A 23,005-nucleotide genomic window follows, 5' to 3' on the forward strand; every position below is an offset into this window, starting at 1 on the left:
AACTAATAAATATTATCATTCTCTTCTTTTACATCTCTAGCATGCTGTTTATACTATCTTTATATCAATAATCCTCAAATATCATTCCCCAAATTGCATTCCTCCTGCTATTACAGTAATACATGCTTATTTAAATGTCTCCTTTTGACTATGCCTCATTTGAAGGCGGACTTTATTCTGTCCTAAACACATCAATAGGAGTTTAAAGACATAGATTTATAATGAATCTAAATTCTAAAATTATTATCCAAGAACAAATTCTTTGTATTTCTTAGTATTCTATAGCTTAACATAGCACTGCTTTGGGCTTTTTTTTTCTTTTAATTTAATTTTTTTTTTAAAGTAAGACAAGGATTAAATTATCACAGGATGTCTTTCAGGTTGGCTACATTACAGAATGTAACTCCTGGTACATATCATTGCTTCTTTACCTTGTCTAGGGATGGGCATGCTTTCCCCCATACTCTGAAGTCCCTAGCCATTTAGGTTTTGCCTTTTCTGTCTACACTCACCCCGTGGAGTGCTTAGCCATCGGTCACCATGCAACATTTCTCAAAGACGTTGTTTCCCACCCTCTTCTCTTCGTTGTCACTGTGGCTGGCACGCCCTAGGCTTGCGTACTTGGTGCCTAAGAGATCTCCCACATTGTGGTGTATAGAGATCCCCACTGCTATGTTTCTAGAATCCACTGAGGTCTGTGGGGTGGTGCCAGGGATCAAACTCATGGCCTCACGCTTGCTAGGTTCGCTCTTCGTTACTATTGGCTCACATCCCCAACCCCGTTCTCATCACCATGCCAGGCTTTCTTTTCTCCACCATGGCAGAACTGAGTTTTGTTTTTTTTTTCTTTTGGGGTCACACCCGGCAATGCTCAGGGGTTACTCCTGGGTCATGCACTCAGGAGTTACTCCTGGTGGTGCTTGGGGGACCCTATGGGATGCTGGGAATCGAACCCGGGTCGGCCGCGTGCAAGGCAAAAGCTCTACCGGCTGTGCTATCGCTCCAGCCCCAGAACTGACTTTCTATCCCAGCTTCCATGTTCCCTGTCCCAACGCTTTGTGTGGAGCTTAACTCCTTACTGTTCCCCAGAACCTGCTTCTCCTACCACCCTACACATTTGGTTGGGGGATTGGTTTTGGTCCCCAACTTCCACTGTCCCAGATCAACAACACAAACTGAGGCCACTTCAAATACTTGACCTCACTCCTCTGTGGAGTGTAGAGACACAAAGGAAGGAAGCAGACAACGGCTAATGAAAATGCACTGGAGAAAGTGCCAGCAGAGGTGAGTGATAAAGCACAGGGGGGAAGGCATTTGCCTTGCACATGGTCCACCTGGGTTCCATCCGAGCACCCCACAGTGTCCCCCAAGCCAAGCCAGAAGTGATGCTTGAACACAAGGCTAGGAGGAAGCCCTGAACACCATTGTGTGTGGGCCCAAAAAGCAAAAGAAAGAAAATTTAAAAAGAACTGAGGCTGCTGAATGAGGCATTAGGAGGGGACAGACAGGGAAAGAGCAAAGGGCCTCAGAGACGGTGGTGGAAGGATGCTGGCGTTTATGGTGAGCGTGGTGCAGAAGCCACCCAAATTCAAATAAATTCTAGTATAAACCATGATAGCACAATCGGAGTTAGGTGCTCTAAGCTTAAGTCTTCAAACTACAGTCTACATCTAAGGCCAATGGAGTGGAATGCCTTTTCAGTTCACTTCCATTCTAAACACATATCACCTTCGAAACTTTGAATCCCAAAGGCACCCAGAATGGGGATTTTACAATGGTTGGGATCTACCACAGATGTGTGTTGGGTGGAGGCTAGGTCAGATAGAAAAGGGACCAGTATGGCAACAATAGTTGGAGATGATCTTACTGAACAAGAACCGAGTGTTAAAAATAGGTAAAGTGATGTACATGGCAAACTTTCAGTATCTGTATTGCAAACCCCAGTGCCCAAAAGGAGAGAGAGAGAGAGAGAGAGAGAGAGAGAGAGAGAGAGAGACACTATTTGACAGAAATCTAATAATAAAAAGCTTTGTAAGGGCCTATCTCACAGCGATTCAATAAAAAAATAATAAATTTTAAAAGAATGGGATATTTGGGATATTTATGATAATCCCTACCTCTGGCTCATTCTGAACCACCTTCTCTCTTGCCTGGGTGGCCATAACGGCTTATTCACTGAGCTCCTTGCCTCTATCCTTGTCCCCTTTTGTGTGGGTTCAGCAGAACAGTAGGACCAATTCTATTAAATCCATAGTGTTAAAATTCCAAGGATTTTCATAGACCCTTTCACAGAAGTCCTAAAATAGCACCTATTTCATGAGAGGGAGGCCCTGGGGACGCTGAATCACTATGAGATCTACTTCCTTGTTACTTTCCCACTCTGGTCTTCTTGCTCTGACCACTCCCATGCTGCCTCAAATTTTTGGTTGGACTTCTTCCACAATGACTCACCTCCAGTTCTGTCAAATCTCACCTCCTCCCTGAGGCCTGCCCTGAATGCCTCCTATCAAATGGCAGCCACCATCCCTTTGGGCTTCCTCTTTGCACCATCTCATCTTTGTTTACTCCACATTACTTCCATCTGGTCAGTCTCCTCACCATAGAAAATACTGCTAGATTTGATGCTGTTTTCTTTTGCCTCTTCTTCCCGACTCACCCACAACTTGACCAAGACAGAAATCTTTGTCAACTTCTTCATCTAAAACAGCCAACAACCTCTGCCACATGGCAGGTACCCACCAAACAGTTGTTGAATGAACAGATAATTAAGTAAATGAACAGAAATAGATGGAATGTACTAGAGGCATTATGAATGGTCCAATATGAAGTAAATAAATCTTCTAAGTCTTTGAGAACTCTGGTTGGTAACAAGCAAGAGATCTATAACTCAAAAAATTCCTCTTCACTTAGCAGCACTTCGAGTGGTGACTTTCATGCGGGGATGTGCATTCAGTACACACTCCTGGGGGCAGGCAGAAAAGAAGTTCAATTTAATTCTGTTAGATGTTTCTCACCCTATCCTCTACTTTCTAATAACTTAAATATCAATACATGTATTTCCTTATGGATATTATTTCTAACATTTAAATTCCTGACCTCCCAAATATCAAGAATTGATTAACATTTAGCAACATGGAAATGTGAAGAAACAAGAAAATTAATTATTGCACCTCCTAACTCAGAACTTATGGCTCCATTTCAAAGCAACATGCAAAGGCTTTAAACTCCAGATTATCTATTTCAAATGTCTGTACTAAGTCACCACTTATAGAAGGAAAAGGGAATGAATAATTCGATGAAAACCTACACAAAGACTCAGAAACCATCAGATTTATAAGCAATAAACCTCTGTCACCTTTTGCATCTTGTCTCAGTGGTTTTCTGTTATTTCAGTACTACACACCTGAGCTAATATGGTGGTGGATCCTCTTCCCTGTGTTATCCCTACAGTGAGTCCCTGACTTTACAAGCATCGCCACGTGTGACCCAAAAAGGAAAAAAAAAATACAAACACATACATATGAACTGAGGACTTGCTATCTTTGTATGTGATGGTCAAACGCTAGACACATTACCAGCCACGAAAAAGATAAAACAGAAACGCCCACAACCACCACTTTCATTATAAATCAATGTGGAAATGCTTGTTAAATTATGCGTCCTTGACCACACACACACACACACACACACACACACATCGCTTTATGTTTAAGTTCTTGCGTGTCGAAGATCATATTGTTTGCTTTAAGAGCAAACCATATCCCTGAGACAAATTCTAGGAAGATGACCTTTTAAAATGAAGTCAGCACACCTTAAATTTTTACTTAAAGTCTAGAAGTAGGTTTTCAAGGCAACATACTAGATACAGAGGCGGTGGATAAAAGAACTCTGGAAGGGTGAAAGATTTATTTGCAAAAATCTAGAATTTTTTTTATGAAGGGAACTAAACCTCCTAAATCAAAAATGAGGTTATCACAAGAAATTCAATCAGTTCAAAAGGTTAATCCTCATAGTTCAATCTGTCTTAGAAGTGTAGGAAAATCTCAGTCAAACTCTGACATTAGGAAACAATCCTACAATTAATCTAAAAATGCAAAGATAGGAGAATTGGCATTGCTTTATCTAAGAAAGAGTTTTCTGTATATACATTTTACAAAACTAGATACTCAAATATATTAAAACTTCTAATATTAAAGTTTTTTTATTACAGAAGTTTTATTTTTACTTCTGTAGATTAGACTATTGAAAAGAGTGAAGTCTTTATTTTCTGTGTGAGTGACGTTTTTTTCCCTGCAAGCTAAATGGAGTCTCCAAAGTATATTCTTATATTATCTGCAAATAATGGACAATTTGTTTTATATCTGATTCTTATACTTAATTCATTTCCTTATCAAAATGAATTGGTTCATATTTTCAAAATTGTTTAATAATAATGGCAAAATCTACGACCTTTTAAAGATTTAAAATACAGAATATTTTGTATAATTAAATGTCAGCTATTTGGAAACAGTTCTAAGTAGAGAAATTTTAAAGTGGAAAAATTCCAGAATAATTTGTAACTGCAAAATTTAGCCCTGACCTAAAGGAGATAACCTGATACATACTCTAGGCATTAAATAAACAGAAATAGTATTAAATATATGATAAGCAAATACTGTCACACATAGCTTCTGGAAAATCGTAAAATAATCTTATCATTTTATACATGCTTAAACAAAAAGAAAATGTGAGAACACTGAATTTATGAGACTAATAGCACACTGGATAGGGTGTTTGCCTGGCATGTGGCCGTCCTGGGTTCGATCCCTCTGTCCCTCTCGGAAAGCCCAGCAAGCTACCGAGAGTATCCTGCCTGCATGGCAGAGCCTGGCAAGCTCCCCATTCAATATGCTAAAAACAGTAACAACAAGTCTCACAATGGAGACGTTACTGGTGCCCACTCGAGCAAATTGATGAACACCCAGACGACAGTGCTACAGTGCTACAATTTAATCTTGATACTAACTGGACAGGGCATTAGAAGAAAGAAAATCCCTAGGCTAACCATTTCTGAGTGGATATGTCTATAATGCATCAAATGTAGAAAGCTAATTACTGTCATTGCTAAATAAACTTCATTTCCCTCAAAATTCACAATTTTAAAATAAGCATCACAAGGGCCGAAGAGCGAGTACCACAGGTAAGGCACTTGCCTTGTCTGTGTGGAACCAGGGTTCAGTTCCACCCCACACGCTCCCTAAAGCCAACTAGGAGTGACTCTTGAGCACAGATTCAGGAGTAATCCCTCCCTCGGCACAGTCAGGTGTGATTAAATTCACACCACATATTGATTTTCAAAAGCTGTGTGCCATGCTCAGGGGGAACTCTTGGTAAATGTTTAAACTGGTTCCATTTGGTGAAATATATGTAAAACAGTAATCCCCCCTCAATCAAAAAGAACTATGTGGATCCTGGGTGGCCATGAAAATAAGAATGCTCTGACTTAGAATGACTCTTAACAATGGGTTGTTAATAACAGGAGTATGTGAGAATGAGAAAATAAGAGCGGCAGCTCCCTTCCGGAAAAAATGGAAGTGAACTTCTAGGGGAGAGATACAAAATATGATTTTAGATAGCCAACAGCTAACAATACACTTGTAAAAGACTGAAAAATAGGCAAATATTTCAAGTAGTTTAGAGTAAGACAAACAAACCACTTGTTTTAAAATATTGCAAGGTAATACAAGAAGAAAGCAAATACAAACATATCTTTATAAATATGAAGAATGTAGAGCTGAGGGTATTAGGAAATATTTTAATACAATTAAATAAAGTAAAAGAAGAAAACTATGCAGCATACTACATAAACTACAAAGAAAGCATTTACGAAGACATGTTAGAGGTCAAAACACAAAAGATGAATAAGTGGATACTTCAAATGTGGAAAATGTACATCTTGTCACTGAAACAAATGCATGATTATAGGAAAAATTTTAAAAGCATTCCAACAAAGTTATGCACAAAACCATGGTGCCCAGTATAATTACCAATATTTGACATTGCCTTGGAAGTACTAGAAATATCTAGTTACAGATGATATGATCATATATTTAGAAAGCCTCTAGTCACAGCATAATGCCAAAAAAAATTAAAATCACAAGCTATAAGATATAAGTAAATTACTTAAATTCAAATGTAAAGTCAATAATAAAAGGACAACAAAAGGAAGAATCTGTGATAGCAGCAATATATCCTGGAAAGGAAGATTTAGCATCACAAAAAATATCATTGACAAACATTTTTAATTTTAATTTTCCCTAAGCTAACTATACTTAAAATTTCATAATGATCTCTGTGATCATTCTAGTTGTTTTTTCACAATGCCTACAATGTTTATTATACACCTGAAATGAAAGAATAAATGAACAAAAATTATAGGATTCTCTAAAAATAAAAGTTCTTTTACATGCATATGTGAGTTCTGTGTGTGTGTGTTTGTATGTGTCTGTGTTTTGTAGGGTTGTAATTATATCAAATAGTCAACATATTTATTTTATTTTTTTATTTATTTCTTTACTTTTTCTTTTTTGCATTACACCTGGCGATGCTCATGGGTTACTCCTGGCTCTGCAGTCAGAAATTACTCCTGGCAGTGCTCAGAGGACCATATGGGATGCTGGGAGTTGAACCAGGGTCGGCCGCACACAAGGCAAACGCCCTCCACGCTGTGCTATCACTCCAGCCCCATATTTATTTATTCTTTAATGTAGGAGTACTGCCATTTATCCATTTATTCAGCCATTGATTAAGCTGTTTGAATTTGGGCATGAACTCCACATTACTTTTTTTTTTTAACTTTTTTTTTTTTTTTTAAAGAAGAAAGCAAGCCAGTGAAGATTGTACTGACAGGACCCTGTGAATCTAACACCAACGGAGAAAGCAGGATCCAGGCAGTGGATACCGGCCTTCCATTTAGAAGTGGGTGCAAAAAGGGGCCAGAGCAATACAGCACCTGCATGCAGATGGCCCAGGCTCAGTCCCCAGCACCCTAGATGGTCCCACAAGTCTGCCAGCAGGATCCCTTACCACAGAGCCAGGAGCAAGCCCTGAGCACAACCGGGTGTGGCCCCAGAACAAAACCAAAGAAAACCAAATGAAAAAGAAGTGGATGCAGAAAGAAGGGTGGGGAGAGCTTGGTGGGGAGACCACTTAGGTAACCCACTGGGGGTGAGAAAGGGGTAGTGCCCGGGTACTCAAGGGAACGCCAGCCCCAGAGGTCTGCAGTGGTTTGAGGGGAGGCCAGAGAGAGGGGAAAAAAAGGTCAAGGCAAGGGCCAGCTGATAGAGAAGACAGAGAGAGAGAGAGAGAGAGAGAGAGAGAGAGCATGAGCATCAGGCATTTTCAGTCTAATAAAGCTTATCCAAAAGGAGAGGTTACCCAAAAGGAGAGGGGAAAAACCAGGCTTTAGAGACACAGATTGAGAAACTGTTTGGGGGTGGGTGATGTATGCACTAGAATGAGGGAATAAAATAAATATGGGTACTATTCATACTGGAGCGATAGCACAGTGGTAGGGCCTTCGCCTTTCACGCAGCCCACCCCTGTTTGATTCCTCCACCCCTCTCGGAGAGCCCGGCAAGCTACCGAGAGTATCCCGCCTGTACGGCAGAGCCTGGCAAGCTACCCGTGCGTATTGGATATGCCAAAAATAGTAACAATAAGTCTCACAATGAGAGACGTTACTGGTGCCCACTCGAACAAATTGATGAGCAATGGGATGAGAGTGACAGTGCCTATTCATGCAGATGAAGAGCCCATTTGGAATAATAATAAAAAATAATTAAACCCCGAAAGGTTTTACCTGTTAACATTTGGTGGGGGCGACGCCCAGCGGTGCAGAAGTGGTCCATCCAAACTCTGTGCTCTGGGTACCATATGTGCCTGTGATCACATCAGGACCAGCCACATGTAGGGCAAGCAGCCTAACCCCTGTCCTGTATCTCTGGCCCCAACACTTTCAGTGTTTATGGGGGGAATAGTATGAAGGGAAAGAGATCAGATTCTGAAATTAAGATTTATTTCGTTTAGGGAAGAGTTACTGGGAACATTGGTGGTGGAGAATGGGCACCGGTGGAAGGATGGGTACTTGAACATTGTTTGATTGGAACGCAATCCTGAAAGTTTGCAAGTCTGTACCTATATCTCATGGTGATTCATTAAAATAAAAAATTTTCTAAGATTTATTATTTTTCCTTAAATAATAAAGATTTATTATGGACTGGAGTGATTTCTCCGTCCCTCTTGGAAAGCCTGGAAAGCTACTGAGAGTGTCCCGCCTGCACGATAGAGCCTGGCAAGCTCCCCGTTGTGTATTCGATATGCCAAACACAGTAACAACAAGTCTCACAATGGAGACGTTACTGGGTGTCCGCTTGAGCAAACAGATGAACAACTCATTGACAGTGCGACAGTGATATTGATTGATTGATTGATTGATTGATTGATTTACTTATAAATGTAGGAGTACTGCCACTTATTCAGCCATTGATTAAGCTGTTTGAATTGGGCATGGACTCCACATTACTTTTTTTAAAACATATTTATTTTTAAAGTTCTATAACTAAGTCAATGGGGAATGGGAACTTGACTAGAGCAATGGTCCAATGGGCTAGAAAAAGTAATCCACATACAGAGGAGATGGCATATGGAGAGCTAGTGCATAATTTTGGCAAGCATCAAAAGCAGAGGAACTGTTGTGCTGTTGAGAGTTGCTTTGTTTTATTTTGTTTCACTGCAATAAATGTGGTTACATCACTTATTTCTTCCATGACAACATTTCTCTGGTTTAGAGGACACTGATTCTCATCCCCCCGCCTTTCTCTCTGTGTCTCTGTCTGTCTGTCTCTTTCTCTTATCATTTACATAGAATCCATGGGTGTTCCTTTTTGATGCTTACCCTTTATACGCAACGCTTAGTTATATGCATCCTGGAAGCGAGCAGACTCTTTTATTACCAATCATGGCTGTGCTCTTTGCTGTGCTCAGTTCCCCCAGGCACCTAACCTTTACCAGGTTACTCTTCCAATTAGGAAATGCCTCTGTGATTCTGCGTCCAGTCGCCCTGCCTTCTTGCCTGTGCCAGGAGCCAAAGCAAGTCCTGTCAAAACCCCCACCATCAACCTCAGGACTTCACAGTGTCGCCAATAAGAAGTAAGCGATTCTACATCACAGTACCTGTCAAGATTTCAAATTGTGTCTGTATGGTTTGGGGGCTGATGACCACTAAACTTCCTTTCGGGATAACTTATCAGAATGTTGTTGATCATCCTTGCTGTTCGAAGACCTGACTCTTATTTGCTGTTTTGTGATTTTTGGAAACTTCAATTTTATTTTCAAGGTGAATTTTCTGCTGCTGTGTCTTTATTCTTGGGGTGTGTTGTATTGTGTGTGTGTGTGTGTGTGAATTCCAGAAATTGATAGGGATATGATGAATGTGATTTACAATTTTAAAGTAGGGAATCCTCTATGAAGATTTAAAAATAAGCATCTAAACTGTGTATTTGAGGTCCCTCACAGTCATCTTAACCTCAACTTGAATAGGAAATTCTTTACAAGCCAGGATGCAGGAAGATGAAGACAAGAGTCACTTGGCCACTTAATACTTTTTAAATTTTTCTACCATTTAAAAATGTGGCAAAGAAGTGGTCCAGAAAGACAAAAGAGTTGCAAAATAAAGGCCCACCAAAATCCCGATACAGATACCCTTAACACTGTGTACCATAACACTTCAGTAGTTTCAGAGGTGGGAAAAAAGTGAAGCATGTTTACAATGCTGTAAGCCAATTTTATCTTCATCAAGCCATATGGCTGGGGAAATGGGGAGTTTCATGAGAATCCAGAGTGAAATTTAACAGTACTATGTGCAGACAGTAAATTGAAGAATTCGTAAGATATTCGAAAACACAGCAAGAGATTCATTTTGTTGACTCCCCCCTCTTTTTCAAAAGCATACCATCGTGCTGATTTCAAGTATGCTGTTACATTGATCATTTAAAATGTTAGACTCAGTGTGTCTGTCAGTTCTGAATGTGGTTTCACAGCTACACCGATCTACAGAAATCTGGGGGCATAAACTGGGATACATCACTGAATGTTAATTATAAATTTTGAGATTTTGAAATTATCACCAAGTTAGACCTATCATTTAAACACTGAGGATTCCTGGTCAAGAATTACATATCAACAAAACTAAAGATTAGATTGAACAAAAATCCTTTTACTATCTACCAAATAATTTAAGACCAAAAGCTTTAGTTATGCCTTGACATATTATCTTATGTACTCAAATTACCAAACTTTAAATTTTTTAGGTTAAACTCAACCAAGTTATTGAGACAACAAATAGGTTGGAATAAAATGAACCAACATCCATTAATTCCTAAAAAAGTTGAATATTGAGAATCATACCAAATAGTTCCAACAATCAAGGAAAAGGCAGCTTAGCGCATCTTTCTTCTTGAAATATAAAGAAACTTGATTTCTCATCTCCCATCAAATTACTAAATTAATAGCAAAACTGGCAGAAGAAAACTCAAATTGATACAAAATTGATTAGTTTGGAAACAATCACTCCTGCAATTAGGATAGGTCAAGAAAAGTTTCTTTATAAATAATTTATCAGAAACTACTCTATAAAATCCCAGGGAAATGTCAAGGCAGGTGCAATCTTTTTAAACTATTCCTGTATAAATCAATTAAGGTGCTTTATTTTGACACCTAGTGTCAGTATTTACCAAACGCAGACAGACAAGTCCATCCCTGCAGCATGCATTTGCAAATAACTTTACTCATTAATGTTTAATTAAGACAGAGGAAAACTGTCCTTGGTATTTTGCTGCAATTAGTGCTCTCTATACCCCACTGACTTCTCATGATGAATTACTTTTCAAATGAAAAGTGAAGTGATTAAAAACTGGAGACACTCCATCTACTATGCATTGCCCATACCACATTTCAAAGAGAACACACACATAATGTGGTGCATAGTGAAAACACAAGCAGAGCCAACAGCGACTGTAGACCCACACAGAGAGAGTCCCATTTGGTGATGACTCTAAAATGATGTCACTCAGAAATATGATGCATTCCTACTAAATCATCATGGTACTGTATCAGAGCTCTGGCAAGTACATTTAGATCCCTCCTTTCAAAATATCCAATTACATACATACTGTGAAGAGATGGTCCAATAATGTGACCCCTAAATAATGCTATGAATATCTGACAGATCATAATCTTGCACTGGTATTTTAAATATTTTACTCTGTTAAAGGACCCTGTAATCCATGTGCTAGATTTTACCAAAGCACCAACCTATAACCAACACTGCATAATAACAACAACAACAAAATGTTCAGAAATGGAAAATACCTGTGGATACCAAGAAACCATGAATAATGAAAAGGTATCAAATAAAAATTTAGTTGTTCTCTAGCCGAAACTTTCCCCTTGCTTTACATTCAAATTGTCTTTGTTTCCTTAAAGACTAGGAAAGGCAAATTGGTATGAAAAACTTCTCTGAACTCTTCGATTGTAATGTTCAGATACCATCCACATAAGAAAATACTTGAAATAGTTTCTTATGACATATGTTCTATGTTTTATCTAATATTGATAAACCAAGATGTTGGTAATAATGGTAGATAACTATTCTAAGGGTTTTTTGGTTTGTTTGTTTGTTTGTTTGTTTGTTTGTGGGCCCATCCCTGAGCACAGGGCTTCCTGCTCTGTGCTCAAGGATCACTCCGGGCAAGGCTCAGGGAAACATACAGGGTGTTGAGTATTGAACTTGGATAGACCGTGTGCAAGACAAGTGCCCTCCCCACTGTACTATCTCTCCGACCTTTCCCAAGTCTCTTCCAAACTCTTCTTTTTCATCATTATTCTTTGAACCAAAGAGTTGTCTCTCAAATATATGAACGATCCCAAATTGATAGGGAGAATGTCTGAGCTGAGTAGTACTGGATCCCTTTGAATAGTGTCTGTGTCCTTCACGTTTCCAAACTCTCCACTCATTACTACGTTCCAACTTAGAAACTGCCACTTCAGCTAGATGTGCACTGTTACTTTTCTAACGTGACTAATTTACACACCCTACTGGTCCCTGGAAGCAATCTCAACTCTTGACACAATTTCCCCATTAGCAAAAGTAACTGAGAAACACAATACATTCACACACAAGCACATATTCTGTGATTCTGTTATAAAACATGGGCTTATTCATAATCAAATCATTGTTTTTGACTGAGAAATCAAAATAGCATAAGCATGAAAAACAATTTCCCAAATAGGCAAACTAAATGTGCCACAGAGAAGTTTGAGCTTTAAAATTATGAAACTTTTTTCAAAGCTGCATTTAAAAGTCCATGGTGTTAAGGGTAAAAGGAATATGGGCTGGGTTGAGTATTGAACTTGGGTAGACCGTGTGCAAGACAAGTGCCCTCTCCACTGTACTATCTCTCCGACCTTTCCCAAGACTCTTCCAAGTTCTTCTTTTTCAACATTATTCTTTGAACCTTGCTTTCCATGTAACCAACCTAGGTTCAATCCTTGACACTATATGATCTCCTTAGCCCAGCCACAATCACCCTGAGTGCAGAGCCCAGGAGAAAGCCCTGAGAATTGATGGCGCAGCCAAATAAAAAAGCAAAAAGCTAGAGCTAGATGATTTGAATATCATCTCTCAGGAGACTATTGTTACCGATCAGATTGAAATAGTTAACCACTGTAGATGGAAGGGATGTGTCATGCAAACCAGCGTTAAAATTTCTGAGTAGACCTGAGGTCCTATCAAGCAAACAGTTAATGTAAAGAAGAAAGAAAAAGCAGCTCGAAGGCAGAGACCAGGTTTTACTGAATTTAGCACAGTAGGTCAAGTAGAGATCGGGGATGTCTTGTGTAGAATTCTGTAAATTAAGAATCTGTAACTAGAAGTCTGTCAATTAACCACTTAATATTCTAAACTGGATATTATGCATTATAGTTACCTAAGTTAGATAATGGTAATAAAGAAACTACCAATTTTCTTTTTCTCTTCACAAAATATTCTTTCCTACTTGACAAAGAATTTTCTGTAACTCCTTCATAAATCACATCTCCCTCTATTTCTCTCTCTTTCTCTCTCCCCCTCTCTTCTCTCTCTCTCACACACACATAAAGGAGTTAAATCATTTAAGTTCTGACAAAGTGTATGCTAAGATTAAAATTTCAATAGGATCTTAAATAAATAGCCAGGAGAGAATAAACCTATGGAAATTTCTGAAACAAATGCTCACAGGCCATCAGAATGAGCTCTTATTAGTGGCCTCACGCTTAGATGCTGGTAATGATAGCGATTCAAAGACCTTGAGCTATCAAGCAGGTTTCCTGATGGAGGACTCTTATCAGAGCCCCTGCTGTTAGCTCTGACAGATTTACCACATGTGGCTGCGCATGGCTACACTTGTACCCACTCAAGTGTATACCAAGTGTCTAGCACTGAGCTACTGAGAATTCACCTCAGTAATGTTTTAATTGCCGTGCTCCCTCAAGCCAAAGAAGTTAAGCCCACTAGGAAAGTGGTCTACACGAGTGCCCCTTTCTTTAGTACAAAAATTCATGTTCTTTGGAAGTATTCATTTTTGACATTCATGATGTATATGAGATGTTGAGAACGCACTCTGGACTGTGGAGATTTATTTATAGGCACATTTTTCCTTTTTATGGAGGAGTGCAATACCCATACATTTTACTAAAAAGATCTGATAACACCCAACTGTAAAAAACTAAAGAATGCCAAAAGGCGAGTGCACTCGCGGGGTCTCTAGGCGGCTCTGTCTCACCGCCCGTGTCCGGTGCCCCAGAACCGCTGTGTGTGCCGTCGGTCGAGGGCAGGCGACGGAAGGAAGAAGGAAGAAGGCCAAACTGGTTGCTCGATCCGTTTATTTCATTCTCTCCCTCCGCTTCTCTCCCGCTCTCCTGGATCTCTCCCCGTGGATCTGGCCCCATCGATCTGGGCCCGTGTATCTGGCCCCCCAACCCACTCTTACAGCCTAGTTAAATCTCCACAGCATGAGGGGGTTGGGGCATACACATAGGTGTGGTCCCCATCAATAGGGTAAGGTTCCTTTCCCTTAGGGGATGCTTCTCCTAGGACTTAATTCTCTTTCAGCAGGAGGATCCACCCAAGGGCAGAGTCCCATGAGTGTGTTTCTCTTCTCCTCAGCCAGCAAACATATAAGAATTCATAATATTAATTATTTTGTATGGACACAATAAGAGATGCATTAAAGCTTATAGAATTGCTCTCCTGGGGCCATCTCAATCTCAGACTATAGTCCTCAGGCCAGATCAGTCTTTCCTATCCCTGGCAGGGTCCCAGGCTCATAATTACTATTGGATCATGACAGCATTTGTCTATGATCAAGCTCTTAACTTATAGTTAAGAATTAGGCACTTTGGCCAGGCCCATCTCGATGCCAGGGTAGCACATAACTCACCGCTTACCCTGGATCCTTCCCGTCCCACGTCGGGGACCCTACTTTGGGGTGCTAGGAACTGAGGGCAACTGAGGCTTAAGTGGAGAAAGCAGAGGCCTGGGAGGGAATAATATTCGAGGCCAATTAATTCCCAAGATATAAAAACATAATATTGTCTTCTTGTGTCTATACAAAACAGACATAGCTTTAAAGTAAATTATTCAAAAGGCAAAAGAAGAGGAGAAAGGCAATATTAACTTATATAATATAAATTCAGTATCCTAGGAAGGTCTGACCTTGCAAATTAGCAGTCAGATTAAGGGAAAGCCTCAGATTAACTCTTTTGGGGAAGAGAGCATGGAGAAGTGATTATAGCTAAACAAAGGGATGGGAGATATTCGGGAACACCTTCATAGGTGTGACTGGGGTAAGCCTAAACTCTGGGTAAAACCGGGACAAGTTACTTGTGGCAAGGAGGGAAAGGACAAAGTAATGTCATCCTTCACCCTCCTTCACCCAACAAAGGATTTTTTTTTTTTTTGCTTTTTGGATCACACCCGGTGATGCTCAGGGGTTACTCCTGGCTCTGCACTCAGGAATTACTCCCGGTAGTGATCAGGGGAACCTACGGGATGTTGGGAATCGAACCCAGGTCGGCCGTGTGCAAGGCAAATGCCCTACCCACTGTTCTATCACTTCAGCCCCACAAAGGACATTTTTGTATGTGTTTCTTATGTACCTGAGAACCCCCCCTACCCACTTTCCCCCCAAAAAAAAGAATGTTTAAGGGACAAGCACTTTGGATGTCAAAAACATTTCAATGGATGTTGATAATGAAGCCTTGGAGGAGTCTCATTTCAACTGGAGATACCAACTGTTAAAACTGTGCCACAATTTCACTTTTTAAAGCTAGATTGTGGGGAAAAAAAACAACCTTTTCAGGCCTTTTGATTCTTCAGTATTCATCATTGAGAAAAAGAATGCTTTGCCCAATTAAAAAAAAGGCTTTAAATTTAAGAGATTCAAATTTGAATTGGAACTTGTTCATTAGATGTTACGTACTTTTAAACCATTTGGTCAATGATATGAAGTCTCCAAATACATTAATAAGACTTAATTGATGAATATAATTTGCATAGTGACTGGCACTATGTATGGGGCAAGTATAATATACACTCAGAAATATGTAGATGTATATCAAGATTTATATGCAAATTGATATGCTTCTTTGTTTTATACTGTCACTGTCATTGTCACTGTCATCCCATTGTTCATCGATTTGCTCGAGTAGACACCAGTAACATCTCCATGGTGAGACTTGTTACTGTTGAATATGCCACGGGTAGCTTGCCAAGCTCTGCCATGCAGGTGGGGATACTCTTGGTAGCTTGCCAGGCTCTCTAAGAGGGACGGAAGAATTGAAGGTCAGTGGTGTGCAAGGCAAATGCCCTACACACTGTGCTATCACTCCAGTCCTCTTTGTTTTATATTAATACAAATTTCACATTAATTAATACAAAATATATTCTTTTACTAGAAATCAAAAGATTGAGTAAAAGTGTTGTTTGATTCTGATATCATTATGAACATGATAAAATGCCAAAATAAATTGATTTTTGCCCACTATCTAAAAGTACTACTGGGTTATAAGATTTTCCCCAATACAAAATGTAACCTACATGCCTTAACATTGATCACGTGAAGTGATAGAGAGGCATTAGGCAGTACATGTGCAGCCTTAAACATAATTTTGGAGACTATATGGGTACTTGATTTCACTTAAGAATTATCAATGGATTCAGTTGAAAAAATATTCTTATGGAATCTACAGATATAAAAGCATGTGCATAATGCTTCCCCAATATTCACTTTATAGAATGGGATTCTGTAAAATCACAACATGAAAGCTTAAGCATTAAGATTCAAAGACAGAGTGAGTTGTGCCTAAATTTGGAGGCAAGTTTGAGCCGAGATTCCATTCTCAGCCTAGTGACTCTGATGCATATTTCATCTATTTTTCTCCCCCATTATAACCTCTGGCCTTTTGCTTCTCTCGATTTCCTATTATGAGGTGTGCATTATACAGCACATTTTCCGTCAGCAGTTACAAATGGCTCAAACGTCAAGAATGTACCAATCAAGATTCCCTTGTATGAGAGTGGGACATATTTGGAAAGTCCTGAACTAAAGGTCTTTCAATATTTAAGAGCAGGATTTCCTTTCATTTTGAGCAGAAATCAGAGGCTCCAGCCTCACATCGAGATTACTGTGGAATAATTGTCTTTCCTTGCTTACACAGTAAACTTATTATCAATAACACACAAACACATGTCCTAGGCTGAGCTTTCCCTGTACCCAGTTGCTGATGTTTGAGCTCTTTGTTTTTTTTTGCTTTTGAGGTCACATCTATTGACACACAGAGGTTAATCTGGTTCTGCACTCAGGAGTTACTCCTGGTGGTGCTCAGGGGACCATCGGGGATACCGAGATTAGTCATGTGCAAGGCAAGTGCCCTACCCACTGAACTCTTTCTCTGGCCTCTAAAATGGCTCTTTTCTGAATCAATCCATACCGGAAGGAGAATTTCCATGTCTACCTTTTGATTTAGGAAGCCTAGGCTTCATTTGTCCTGTTCACTTGGAGGAGCAGGGGTCGAGGGGGGTCTTGTTACCATTGTCATTGCTTGTTGTGAGTAACTCCACAAGTTACTCAGTGTTAATGGGCCAGGGTCAAACCAGTTGCCCCCAGCGGGGAATGGAATGCGGTTCCGGGCATGGAGCTCAGCCTTGGGCAGTGCAGTTCTCATTAACACAACCACAATCTCACATAAGCTTTTCTCTTAGAATAGAGGTACAAGGGGCCTCCAATTTTACCTTAATTTCACCTTCTGTAAACACTGATCCTGTTTAGAAGTATTGATGTTTCCATTTGCTTTAGGCGATGATTGCATTAATTAATATCAAGGATGCACCTTCCACCTTGAACAAGCCCATTAAGTGTATGCAAAAAATGTGCAAAATAATTTTAAAATTAGGTAGGATGTTTACTTTTGCTATAAAAAAATTGAAAATAATTTGAACAAAAAGTGTCGGGCATACTTGGAAGTAAACCTTGAATCTATTTAAAGAAATTCAAGTGCTTACATAAGGATAATCATCTATGCCTTAACTTTAGTCAATATTTTAATTACTCACTGTGGCCTGCTCCCATAAACTTGCCTTGTTTCAATGCAACTATTTAATGTGTTATGAGTAAATTATAAAACAAGACATATACATTTGTTTAACTTGTCTTTCTATTGTATTTGAGGGTATCTTAGTCTGCAATAAATCCAATTTCTGTTTTCAGTCAGTGATAAAAAGCTATACAGAAAAATTTTAAAGATCTTTAGAATATTCATTGTACTTACAGCTTGTATTTTAGTACTCTTCATTTTTATATTTTGATATTTACAGTTCTACTTTTTGAATCTTAGACTTACTTCAGTGCATTTTGCTGTATTTTGTGTCTTTGTAATTAATAACACCTATTTTGAATAGGACAAAATATAAAGAAACAAGCAATTTAGTATATTTCATGACAAGCAAATCCTTTCACAACTTGCTACTAATTATTTCTGGTTATCACTCCCAACATTCTTTCTCATGCCCTATTTCCTTGTCCAGACTGATTTTTAAACCACTTTATTAAAGAGGTATGATTGTCAGGTAAAACTAGCATGCACTTTTAATATATATAATTTCTAAGGCTGGGGGATAAGTATACATCAGAAAATAAATCCCTACCATAATCTATGCCTTATATCCATCACTTCCACAAAGTTCATTCCCCCTACTTCAATGTATTATATTATTATTATTATTATTATTATTATGTTAAGAAACTGTAACATAAGATCTACTCTTTTTTTAGAGTTTCCAAGGCACATTTTGGGCAATTCTATACCTTAATATAAGATAATTTACCATTGCAATTTGTCTGGAAATGATACACTTGCTATTATACTCAAAAACTATCTTTTCATAATTCTTTCAATGAACAGATGAAAGCATGCATCTCTAACACCACCTATAGAAGAGAATGTGCCATATATTTACTCTGCCATTTCTTTGATTCAATCTTCCTTACACTCTAGAATTTATAAGATACTAAAACTTCAATGTGAAATATGATGCAAACAAAGGGAACCAGGAAGATTAATTCAAGGGGCTGGGCACGGGCTTTGCATTCTAGTGTCCCAAGTTTAATCCTTGGCACTTCTTGGTCTCTGAGCAGTGCTCAGAAGAATCATCAAGCATTGTCTGGTGCGGCCCCAAAATGAAAACCAAAATAAAGCCAACAAAGAAACAGCCAAAAAATTAATTACCATCACACACTCGAAGGCCAAACTCTAATCTACGTTCTGCTGGTTTTCTTTACGCTTTCCATTATGCACTGTTTCATAAATCCTGATATTCAAACTGTTTTTAATCTTTCATGCTTACTTTGGATTTTTTGAGGGGGATTTGGAGGGGCCTTTTGGAGGAATCACCACCTGGCTATGTTCAGGGGTTCCTCCTGGCCCTGCACTCAGGAATTGCTCCTGGCAGTGCTCAGGGAACGATATGGAATGCTGAGGATCAAACCCAGGTCAGCTGTGTGCAAGGCAAATGCCCGACCCACTGTGCAATTGCTCCCCGCCAAATTCTCTGGAATCTTTTCTTTCTATATATGAGCTGAAAAGACTCAGCTAAAAAAAAAAAAAATCACTGGTTAGACAGAGTAGCGGCTATGGGCTGGCAACATGGACTCATGAACGTCGAATTTTGGGGATCAATTTAAGTACAGTTTCCAAGGTGCCTAGAGGGATAAGCCAGGTGGGGGAAATGTCTGCCTTGAGTGCACACAGTATTTAATTAATATCCTAGCTCTGTTTGGGAGGCTTTGCTCGTGGAAGTCAGCTTTGCTCGACCCAACTTCCGAACAGAAACAAACCGGACCCCAAAAGCACCAGGGAGGGCAGGCAGGGTGTTTCCTTGTCTGAGCCTCGAATGGGTGCTGAGGGCTGGTTCCCTCTGTTTAGTAATTTATTTCTTGATGGTGGGGAAGCCACGTGGACAGGAGTGGGCCTTTGAAGAGGGAACTCTGCTGTCATCCTCCATTTCCTGGGAGGTGTCACAGCTGTGACAAGGAAGGCTTTATAAAGGCACAGTTCGGTGCTTTCATAATTTATTCTCTCTGATTTTCTGCTCTTTTAGTCTCCTGCTCAACCATCCACTAACAAGCGGTGATATTAGCCAATAAATCAAAGACGTCTGCTTGTCACCGCCAGATGCTTGGCCACATCGCCGCCGATTATGAGACGTACAAAAGGACAATTTCATGTGGGGAGCTCAGCAGAGGTGTCCCACTGATATTCTGTTTGATAGGAAACCAGCGTGAGGCGAATGTAGTAAAATTCAATAACTTTTATGCCTGATAGCGACGAAGAACTAAGTTGAAATAAAAGGAGGAAGTAAATTAGGGCCTCACCTTTATTGCTTTTTCTTTTTATGAGCCAACATCACCTCAATGTTCAGGTCAGGGATAGAAAAAAAAAATATATATATATATATTTGAATGTGCTCAGTTTGTTTTGTGGGGATCTGAAAATAGCCCTCACTAAATTCAGTCAATAAGATAGCTATGCCCACCTATTAAAACCTGCATTATATCGAAAGCAATATCATGGTAGACTTATGCTCTTTGTGCCAAGGTAGTCTAAGTTCTAGAAGAATGGGTTCCTGATTTTCTCAACTGTTAAAAGCTGATGTCGATGAATTAAAACCATCCAGTGGGAATTAATTGATTCTCTTTTTCTTTATTTGTCGCAGTATTAAAACCTCTGTTCTACCACAATGCACATCTTTTCTGCAGAATGTATAAGAATAATAGCAGACTGAACGTGTAGAATTTAAACTACCACGAAGCATATTTTATGAACTTCCTCCACACACACACAAAACATACTGAAGACTTTTTCAAAGAAGGCAAGGAGACTATATTGCTTCTTTAAAGGAAAGTGAAAACAGATATTTTATTTATTATACTAAGAAAAATATTTTATATTCCCTGAGAAGTTTACTGTGTTCAAGTTCAAGTCTGTAACTATACTGTTGAATGAGCATCTTTTACCATGTTGACGATTTATTATAGCGCAATAAGCAATCCTATGCTGCAAATCACATATTTGAAAGCTAAAAAGGGGCATTAATAATTATGCTTTGTTTTCAGTCAATAATTCTATTGCTTATCTTCCAATATTTTTTTGTTGTTGTTTATTTATTTGGGGTTTTGGGACACACCTGGTGATGCTCAGGGGTTATTCCTGGATCTACACAAAGGAATTACTCTTAAGGGTACTTGCAGGACCATATGGGAACCGAAGCCAGATCATCAGCATATAAGGTAAACATCCTACTTGCTGTACTATCACTCTGCCCCCCACACCAATTTTTTAATTTTTAATTCTTTATTTCTTAATTTTTGGGAGATCCCCAAAATACCATTTGAAAGTATTCAGAAAATGAAAACAAAAGTCTACAGTGCCCAGAGTCAGTTTCCTCAACACTGGAAAAGTCATTTCTATCTATAGTGTCTATTCCTTGTCATATTTCCTTATTGTAAAATACTCCTAAATTGCTGTTTTCAACTATTAAAGTCTTTTAAGTCTCCTCAGCATAATAGCTTTAACTTCACAAAGGGTGTCAAGTAAATAGAAGAGCTCTTTAAAGTGAAATATTTTATGTGCCTATTTTAATAATAAGTAGGGCTCTCACAATCCATTCAACCTAGGGAACAATGTTTTATTGTTTTAGCTGCTGTTTTGTGGTTGTTGCTCCACCTTCGTTGTTTGTACGGTGCCTTTTGCATTGATATGTCATAGGATGATTTTATTTCTCTCTAATCTAATAGAAATTCAAAGGTGCCATCTACTGAGAAAGTTCTAGACAAAGAAGATGACTCACTTGGAAGTATGTGTGAGAAATCCTCTTTATATTTCTTTGAGTTACAGAATTATTAATTATTATTTAGCATGTAAGTACCATTTTATATTCTGCAAGTTTTTATACTATTACTTTATGTCTCATATACTTATGAGGCATGAGTAAATATCCCGTTGTGTGAGGCAGACTATAGTAAGAAAGCAACTAAAAATATACTGAGTTACAAATGCATATGAGAACTGAGAACCTGAGGAACTTTAGGGACATGGTAAATTGCAATACCTTGGCTTTTAAAAATCCAACATATACCACAAGGCATCCACTTTCATCTGGAAGTTGTCAGTCTGAATCAGCCTTCATTATGAAGTATATTGAATGATTTAATATATAAAAGCACTATGAAAAACATAAAAGTGGATAAAAAATCCATACAACTAATTTTTGCTGAGTCTTTTAAAGTAAAGGTGCTTTATCATTATTATAGTCTAGGTAATATGGCTACATTTTAGACTTGAAGGTTATTGGACTAATGTATAAAATTACTGAACCTTTCCATGACCCAAATGTTCAGTCTCTACTCATGTCCCTGAGCCACCTCTAGTCTGCCTTTCCCAAGGCCATCCCTTCCCCTCTGCTTGGTAATCTTCTCTTTGCAATTCAAGGTCAAGAGTTTGCCATGAGGGGCTGGAGCTATACAGAAGGTAGAGTGTTTGCCTTGCAAGCTGCTGACCTGGGTTCAATCCCCAGCATTCCACAGGGTCCCCCGAGCACCACCAGGAGTAATTCCTGAGTGCAGAGCCAGGAGTAACCACTGTGCAACACCAGGTGTGACCCAAAAAGCAAAACAAAAAACCAAAAAAAAAAACAATAAGTATTTGCCATTAGTCAAAACTGTTAAATCCCCTAGTTTGTCTCTGTGTATTACAGATTAATAAGTGATTATCATCTGACCCTTGTCTTTCTCCTTTTAACTTGCTTCACTTAACATTATACACTTCAACTCCATTTGCTCTACAGGGTGAATGTTTACTTTAAATGTTTACTTTTAAATATCTTTTCCTGTAACTGCATAATATTCCATTGTGTGTATGTGTATTTCATTTATCTTAATATTAAGATAAACTAAATAAACCCTTTATCTTAATATTGAGCTTATCTCTCTAAAAAAACATGGAAACTCAGTAGGTTCAATTATTATTCAAAATAAATTTAAAAAACTGTTTTTTTCCTGCAATGTTCAAATTTGTTAAAGCATAGCAAAGTATTTATAGGGGGTGGGGGTTTGGGGGCCACACCCGGCAATGTTCAGGGCTTACTCCTGGTTCTGCACTCAGGAATTCCTCCTTTGGGAAGCAAAACAAATTGGGAATAAAAACCACATGAAGATAATAATGAAAGCTTAAATTATTTGTTTTGCTTCTCCTTGTTCTATAAAATATTTTTATCTGCACATTCCTGCTGTTGGATTTGGTAACAAGTATTAGCCAACTATTATCTCAAGGCAAGCTCTGAGATATAATCTATAAAACTATATCCAATAATGCA

The sequence above is a fragment of the Sorex araneus genome, chromosome 2, assembly GCF_027595985.1.
Source record: "Sorex araneus isolate mSorAra2 chromosome 2, mSorAra2.pri, whole genome shotgun sequence".
In the NCBI taxonomy this organism is placed as follows: domain Eukaryota; kingdom Metazoa; phylum Chordata; class Mammalia; order Eulipotyphla; family Soricidae; genus Sorex; species Sorex araneus.